The sequence below is a fragment of the Crassostrea angulata genome, unplaced genomic scaffold, assembly GCF_025612915.1.
Source record: "Crassostrea angulata isolate pt1a10 unplaced genomic scaffold, ASM2561291v2 HiC_scaffold_243, whole genome shotgun sequence".
In the NCBI taxonomy this organism is placed as follows: Eukaryota; Metazoa; Mollusca; class Bivalvia; order Ostreida; family Ostreidae; genus Magallana; species Magallana angulata.
In genome coordinates, this window is record NW_026441796.1 from 309,720 (window position 1) to 318,039 (window position 8,320).

At 33.3% G+C, this 8,320-nt stretch overlaps 1 pseudogene; it reads left to right on the plus strand.

The window, feature by feature from the left end:
• The first annotated feature begins 584 nt into the window (after positions 1–584).
• LOC128169875 (uncharacterized) lies at positions 585–8,084 on the plus strand (annotated as a pseudogene).
• The last annotated feature ends 236 nt before the right edge of the window (positions 8,085–8,320 follow it).

An 8,320-nucleotide genomic window follows, 5' to 3' on the forward strand; every position in this document is an offset into this window, starting at 1 on the left:
AATTAATATTTTTGTTGGACATAAAAAAGTGTTTTCATATTAAAGTTTCAACTTTCCGTCCTGTTACTTAATATGTAACTACTGTTACAAATTTACTGGTAACATGAGTGACAGTAACAGGATGGACATATTTGATATAAACACCCCTGATCTAATATAATAGCCTCTTCTGGTGACATCATTAGATTGAAATCTTTTATGTGAATCCTAATTCATATTTTTGTTGAGTCAAATAAAGGAAATAAACAATAGTATGAATATAAAGAAGGTAGCATATAGGACATATGTATATCATACACCTCCAGTGAGACAAACTTACCCACCTTTTTGTCTGTTTTCTTCATCAAAATCATGGCGCTTCAGAATTTGAGACATTAGGAAATGATGTAACATTGAGGGTTATTGGAAGAGTTCCAGGAAAGGGCGATTAACTGTTATTTTTGTATTTTCATTTTGGTAACAGAAGTGACGAGAACTAATAGGACATACCTTTACCTTTATTTTATTCGGACAATAAAAATAATTGACTAAAGACATAAGGGTTGAATAATGATTGCATTACTCTTAAGATGTATTAACGAGGCCCGAGCTAGTTCGCGTTTTCGATCTCATTGCGCAGCTCGAATGGTTTCCGGTTGGCGTTTTGCTCTCGCTTTCGTAATATGTAGAATAGATGGAGTTTAATCTAAATGTAAATAATTACTTTCCTTTAAACATAAAATAAATTAATATTGCATATTTTTAGCAGTTTAACCTAGTTTGACACAACGAATTAATTTACGACTTCTTCAAGTTCTTGTCACTTTACGGCATTGTTTACGTTGACACCAGACGACTGTCAGGCAGGCCGTCGAAGATGGTTAACAGAACGAAAAAAGGAAGGTTTTTAAAACCGACACAGGTTGCACGTTATAATCAGCAATTGAAAAATTTACACAAATCAAGTGAAGAATGTGACCAGCTCGTAAATCTTGATACTTTTGTGCCTTTATTTGATACTCAATCTACTCCTGCTGCGGGCAGCACTTTAGATGATCATTCGTATATACAGTCAACAGGTTCGTTTGATGAAATTAATGAAGCATTTTTTTAGTGGAAAATTAAGAGCTTTAGACTTTACAAGACATGTGGTAGATCTGCAAGCATTGTTCAACAACATGAAATGCGTGGATTGCGCAAATGTGTCATTGAAGTTCAAGGATGCTGTGGGAGTTTTACCAGCTGGTATTTGTGGGCACTTGGTGATAAGGTGCTACAACTGTCTTCGGTTTGTGCAAGTTGCCATGGAAAAAAACACATTCATCACCACATGGTCAACAGATATTTGATGTAAACACCAAATTGGCAACTGGTATGTATAATATACATGTATTTATCCTTTTTTTTAAATACCACATATAATTTCCACAAAATAAAAAGTGAAAAAAAAATTGAATCATAATGAAAATTAAAAAAAAACTATTCAATTATTATCATCAATTAAACGCACAATTAACTTATTTTCTAAAAATCAAAATAATTTAGTTTTTTATGTATGAGAGAGAGAGAGAGAGAGAGAGAGAGAGAGAGAGAGAGAGAGAGATCTGTATGAACAGTAGATATTTTATTGTAAAGTATGCAAAATGTGATTGTGCCTATTTTTTGTAAATTTGAAAGCTATACTGGCGTGCGACCGGTTCTCGCCGAGTATCATTTCTCGCCGGTACATTGTGATATGTCATTTTATGAACACATAAAATTATAAACGAAAAATGACGTCACAATGTACTGGCGAGAAATGGTACTCGGCAAGAACTGGTCGCACGCCAGTACATGTATTAGGGATATTCACCATTAAATTTTGATGCCTTTAAATTTTCTGCTTTTACAGATTTGCTATACACATTCTAAATTTACAGGCATGTACCATAGTGGAATTGGTCCAGTCCAACTTAACAACCTTTTCACATCAATGAACTTGCCAAACATCAGTGAGAGCCTGATAAGAAGAAGATGTGATGAAGTAGGGCCTGTGCTGGAAGACTTGGCCGAGGAATCTACCAGTAAAGCTATATGTGAAGAGGGGCATTTATTAGCCACAAGTAAGCATATTTGAACTTTTTCTAATGAACATGCATGTACATTTAGCTTTGACACTGTTGAAAGTAAGATTTTTAAATCAATTAAAGTTAACTTAGGTAAATGTTACATCACAAATTACACATTAAGGCCCAAAAAAATTATTATAGTTATATATTTTAGTTTTTTATCAATGAAAACACATTTTTGAACAAATCTATTAATGTAATGGTATAATACTGCCACCCAATCCTATCGCTCACCCAAAATAAATAAGTGGCCTAATAAAAGATTCAATGCATTCTAAATGGAAACAAAACTGAAAAGCTAAATGATACAACTAAAGTAAAACCTAATTAAACAAGGGAACTCTCTCTCTCTCTCTCTCTCTCTCTCTCTCTCTCTCTCTCTCTCTCTCTCTCTCTCTCTCTCTCTCTCTCTCTCCAGATTCCCTCTGTATAATTACAGTAAAAAATGGAATTGAGTCATTCTGTTGTACATTAATGTTTAACAATATTTATCAATATTTTTAAACAGTATTGAGTCCACTGGAATAACAGCTTCTGCAGATGGTGCTTACCAGAGAAGAGGATCAGGAAGATGTTACAATAGTCTGTCAGGTAAATAACAAATGTCGATGTATTACATAAAGTTTAGTGTTATTTTTAATTCCTTTGTAATAAGACACAACATTTTATTAGAACTGACTGCTCTGCATGTACATAATGTACTGTGCCCTACAGTGATCAGTTGGTCTGTCAATCTGTCCATTTATGAATCTTTGTTTGGGGCGAAACAAATCTTGTTTTTCCATAAAGGCCAAACATATTTTTTTTATCTTGTTTATGATTCAGGAAGTAATTTTTTGGCAGATCAATATATATAGATTATTACATGGCAATGTTTATATCGCATCCTATATTAGCCCGAGGTCGCTGTATATCAGCCCGAGAGCCGTCAGATATATTATATTGCATGTGTAGCTTGAATGTAAAAGAGAATGTCGATTTCCCTCCAAAAGTCTGTATATCATCTCTGATAAACTTCTATGGAATTTTTTGCGCCAGCTGTTTGTATGCCAAGTTGACATTAATTGACGTACTATTTGACGTCATACTCGGAGATCGAAGTTGAAGGACGCATACCGAACTCTACATCATAATAGCCGATAATTAACGGAAAGGGTTGTGATATAACATCCGAAGATTGCCGGAGAGGGGTGTGATATAAATCTTATATCACACCCCTAGGGTTTATATCACACCCCTAGGCGAATTTACTGTTTATATCGCACAGGGCGGAAAAGGGTATATTTTCTATAAGTATACGATATATTAATAATGATTATACATGCAGAGTTAAAAATTATTAATGCTGTTTGAATATTACAGGCACTGCAACTCTAATTGGTAAAAGGACTGGCAAAATTGTGGGTTTCTCTGCTCGATACAAAAGATGCAGAAAATGTGATGTGGCGAAGGCGAAGCACAGAACCCCCAACAAGCATGCATGTAAGAAAAATTGGACTGGCACCGCGAAATCTATGGAACCTGACATGATTGTAGAAATACTTAAGGAAGTCAAAGACAAGAATAATCCTGTTGTTACACTGATTGGAGATGACGATTGCACAGCTTTCAACAGAGCAAGATGTGAAGTTAGTTCTTGCATTGAAAAGTTAAGTGACAAAAAATCATGTGAAAAAGAATATTTCCAACAAACCCTATAAATTAAAATCAAAACACAAAGAGCTTTCTGTTAAAACGATTACGGCCATAATGAAGAGTTTCAGCTACATGCTAGCACAGTGCAAGGAAGACACGGACAAAATAGAAAAATCTAAAGACTCTGTTGTTCTTCACCAGTTTGGTGACCATGTAAAATGTGGCGAATGGTGTAACATGACGGAAAACCAAACTGCTAGACACAAGAATCTTCCATGGGGAGCAGATCTACAGAATGAAAAACTGAAAACTGATTTATTGACATTGTTCAGAGATCTTGATCCCAGCAAGCTAAGCAGACTAGACTCTAGCAACTGCAATGAAAGCTTTAACAATATGTTAAGATCTAAGGCTCCAAAAGACAAGCACTACAGTGAGAGTGGAAGCTTGGCATATAGACTTTCTGCAACTGTTTGCCAAAAAAATGAAGGCTATAACTATGTAGCAAAGGTATTAAAACTTTGAGTGGAGCATTCTCTTTTTTTTGGACAAAAATCAATGATGATGTACATGTAATTATGAAATAATTTTCATTTTCTTGTTTTAATGATTGAGTGCTATCTTTTAGGTTCATGAGAAGCTTGGACTTAGTCCTGGGACAGCAACAACCTCGCTAGCCTCCATCAGAGACAGAGATGTTCATCGCAAAAGAGAAGTTTCAAAAACAAAAGAATTCAAGGTATATTAAAATAATATAGATGAATTTCATACAAATTTTCTTTAAGCTTACACAGCAAAAAAACCCTCAAAATATACCATAATTATAGTATTAAACTTCATATAGGCATAGATGTATATGTACGTATGCATTCATGATCAAACCTTTTCATTAGTAAAGATATATAGAAATTGTTTATACATGTAATTAAAATCTATTCATTTGTTACTTTACAAGATGACAATTAGATTGGTTTCTTTTTGCACAGTTGCAACGTCAAAAACTAAAGAGTGAAAGGAGTGGAGAAACTAGGAGCCAAGAAGTCAGAGAGGGTGACAGCTACTCATCAAATCTTTTAGGTGATTTTACTTAGTAATTCTATAAGAGTATATCTATTTTTGATTGATCATTTAGATATTTAGCCAAAAGTATGATCTTATTACCGATACCACTATGTAATCAAGGTTTAAGGGAAGGTGAGGAAAACATTAGAGTTGCCAAGTTTGTCCTGTGACTTTCAAATTTTGGGTGCAAATTCCAATCTGACTCATACTTTATACACACTGTGTATTTGGTGGGCAGTATAATTTGAACAAAGTTTCTAGTTCAAATGTGATTGTGATAGTAGTCTTATGTGTAAGTTCCTCATCTACTATATAATTATATCAGTGATACAATTATAATACATTTATTGTAGGAGACACACCTGACCCAGATATGGAAGTAATTCCTGGACCATCAGATGTTTGTAACGCCAAAACAATTGTATACTATGATCTGGAGACAACATGATTGAGTATGTCTACATTTCTACATTAATTTATATAGTTATTAGCTCACCTGAGCTGAAAGCTCAAGTGAGCTATTATGATCACATTTTGTTTGTCGTCCGTCTGTCTGTCTCTCCGTCTGTCCGTCCGTCTGTCTGTAAACTTTTCACATTTTCAACATCTTCTCAAGAACCACTGGGCCAATTTCAACCAAACTTGGCACAAAGCATTCTTAGCTTAAGGGGATTTAAAGTTGTGAAAATTAAGGATCACGCCCTTTTGCAAAGGGAGATAATTAGGAATTTATGAAAATTTTCGAGAAATTTTCAAAAATCTTCTTCTCATGAACCATAAGACCAGGAAAGCTGAAACTTGTGTGGAAGCATCCTCAGGTAGTGTAGATTCGAAGTTGTGAAAATCATTACCCCCGGGGGTAGGGTGGGGCCACAATGGGGGGTCGAAGTTTTACATAGGAATATATCGAGTAAATCTTTAAAAATCTTCTTCTCAGAAACTAATCAGCTAGGAAAGCTGACACTTGTGTGGAAGCATCCTCAGGTAGTGTAAATTCAAAGTATGTATTATGTATTATTGTACATTGTCCAGATAGCTTGTATTATGACTTCATTAAGCTGATTTTATCATACCTATTGTTTCTCAGGTGAGCATTGTGGCCCATGGGCCTCTTGTTATATTTACCATGATTTTATGTTTCTTAACTATATTGAACAAAGTTTTTACGTATACTTCTGTTACTCTTAAAGATAATATAGAAGCTATAGAAAAATCCAAAATGATAAATGTGAACCATTCAATCAATCAATCTGTCAATTTACAAATTATGTTCATTTGTTATTTTGTTTGATTTAGAGTTTTGCTGTTAAATGTTAGTTTGCAATATGTTTCCTTTTTGATACAATATTATCTTGCTTTTATTTTTACCAATAGCAGGTCAACATCAGGAATTCTAGGATTTCTACAATCACATCAAACAGCCGACAGCTCTTTTCTTTGTAGTTCATCATTTATTTGCTGGTATATTTCTGATCAATAATAGAAATGTTTTATAGCTCGATTAAACATCTAATAATCAGACTTCAAGCATAATATATAAGAAATTTATCACATTTTTAGCTCAAAATCAATGGATATCACTCATGCAATAAATTTTTGATATTACAATGTGTATAAATTCTTATGCCACTTGATGTCAGAAACAAACATTTAGTAACATACAGTTCGATGATAGACATAGTTAGGCTAAAAAAGTAACAAATAATACCATTGAAAAAATAATCTGGAAGCATTTAATGCCATTTCATAATTTTCTCTCATAAATTAATATAGAATACATTTGAAAATGAAATGTTTGTTTAAAACTTAAAAAAAAATTTTCATGCATATATAAAGTTGTTGACATACCAGTATTGTAGTAAATGTGTTATGTGGCTTACAACAATGATATTTGTTGAACAGATCAAAGTTAAACAAAAGATGTGGAGAAACATGATAAAAAGATCTCTCATGATTTGCGATGGCATATGAATTTAATCCAACTCGCTTGGTTTTCTATCCTCTTGCCAATACTAAGGGATAGAAACACAAGAAAAGAAATAAATAGCAATGTCGAAAAGTTCACTGGAATGTGAACTTGGTAGGTCACATGACCAAAGGAAGGACTTAATTCTCAGAAGATCTGATTATGTACCATTGCAACCAAGTTCATATCCCAGTGAACTTTTTAATATTGCTAATTATTACTTATATTAATTTACTTTTGAGAAAGTAAAATCATTCTGAATTATAAACATAATGGGATCCTAGCTGTTTTTATGTTTTTGGATGTATGGGTAATAACCATTTCTCATTCCTTTTCTTCTCTTATAGGTAGAGAAAGCTCTATTATTCAAATTTCGGCAGTCTGTGAAGACCAAAAATTCAACAAATATGTCACACCAAGCCAGGAAATTTCAGAAGAGGCCAGTAGAGTGACTGGAATGAAGTTTGATGCCTCAACCAATGAGCTGCTCCATAACAATGTAGCTGTGTCACACAATCATCCACTACAAGTTCTTTTGGACTTTATTCAATTTGTTATGTTACTAGGGAAAAGCCGTGTATTAGTGGCACACAATAACAAATGTTTTGATTCTATTGTACTGTATAATCAGCTGAAATATTATAAAATATGGAACCACTTTTGTAAATATGTAGTGGGGTTTTGTGATACCTTGCCTTTTTTTAAAGTTGTGTATCCTGGTTTTGATTGTTATAAGCAAGAATATCTTGCTCAGAAAGTGTTGAATGAGTCTTATTCAGCTCATAATTCATTAGCTGATTCTGAAATGCTTCAGACCCTTGTGAAAAGTAGTGGGAAAGTTGATGTTTTACTCGCTGATTTTTTTTATAGTACAGTTCAAGTGACTAGTCATGGTGTTCAACCATCTATAGAATCCATAGAGTATTTACAGAAGCAAAATGTCATTTCAAAAGCAACTTTGAAAAAGATCAAATGTTCGTCACTATCATACAACCATTTGAAACTTGCATTTGAAAGAAAAGGTTTTGATGGTGTGTTTTTCTTGTTTAGTGAAAAGACAAGTGATGATAAAGCTAGAGTAAGCAGCAATTATAAAGTTGCAAAGAAGGTTGCTGAATTTTTTTCAAGTTTGCAATAAATATATATCATCATGTTGTATTTGTTAAAACATTTTGTGTTATTACATTTTATGGATATCAATCTTGTAATATATCTGCATGTGTATTACATTAATTAAACTGTTGTCACTGTTATATCATCTCAATTCTGCCTTACTAACATGTTGTGTTTCAATGCAATCCAACCACACTATAAATAAAAATTTTCAAATGATTCGATCATTATTAAGGTCTTCCGTTTTCCAACGGAAGACCTTATTGTTTTCGTTCGGTTTCTTTTTCCCTATTATTATTATTTTTTTTTTCTTACAAAATTTGTGCAGGCGATTTCTCGGAAATGGCTGAACCGATTTTCGTGAAACTTTCAGATCTAATAGATATTAATCCGAACTTAATATACATTTTTTTATTTTGATGACGTCATTTCCGTTCTTGAGAAAATGACGTTTTAG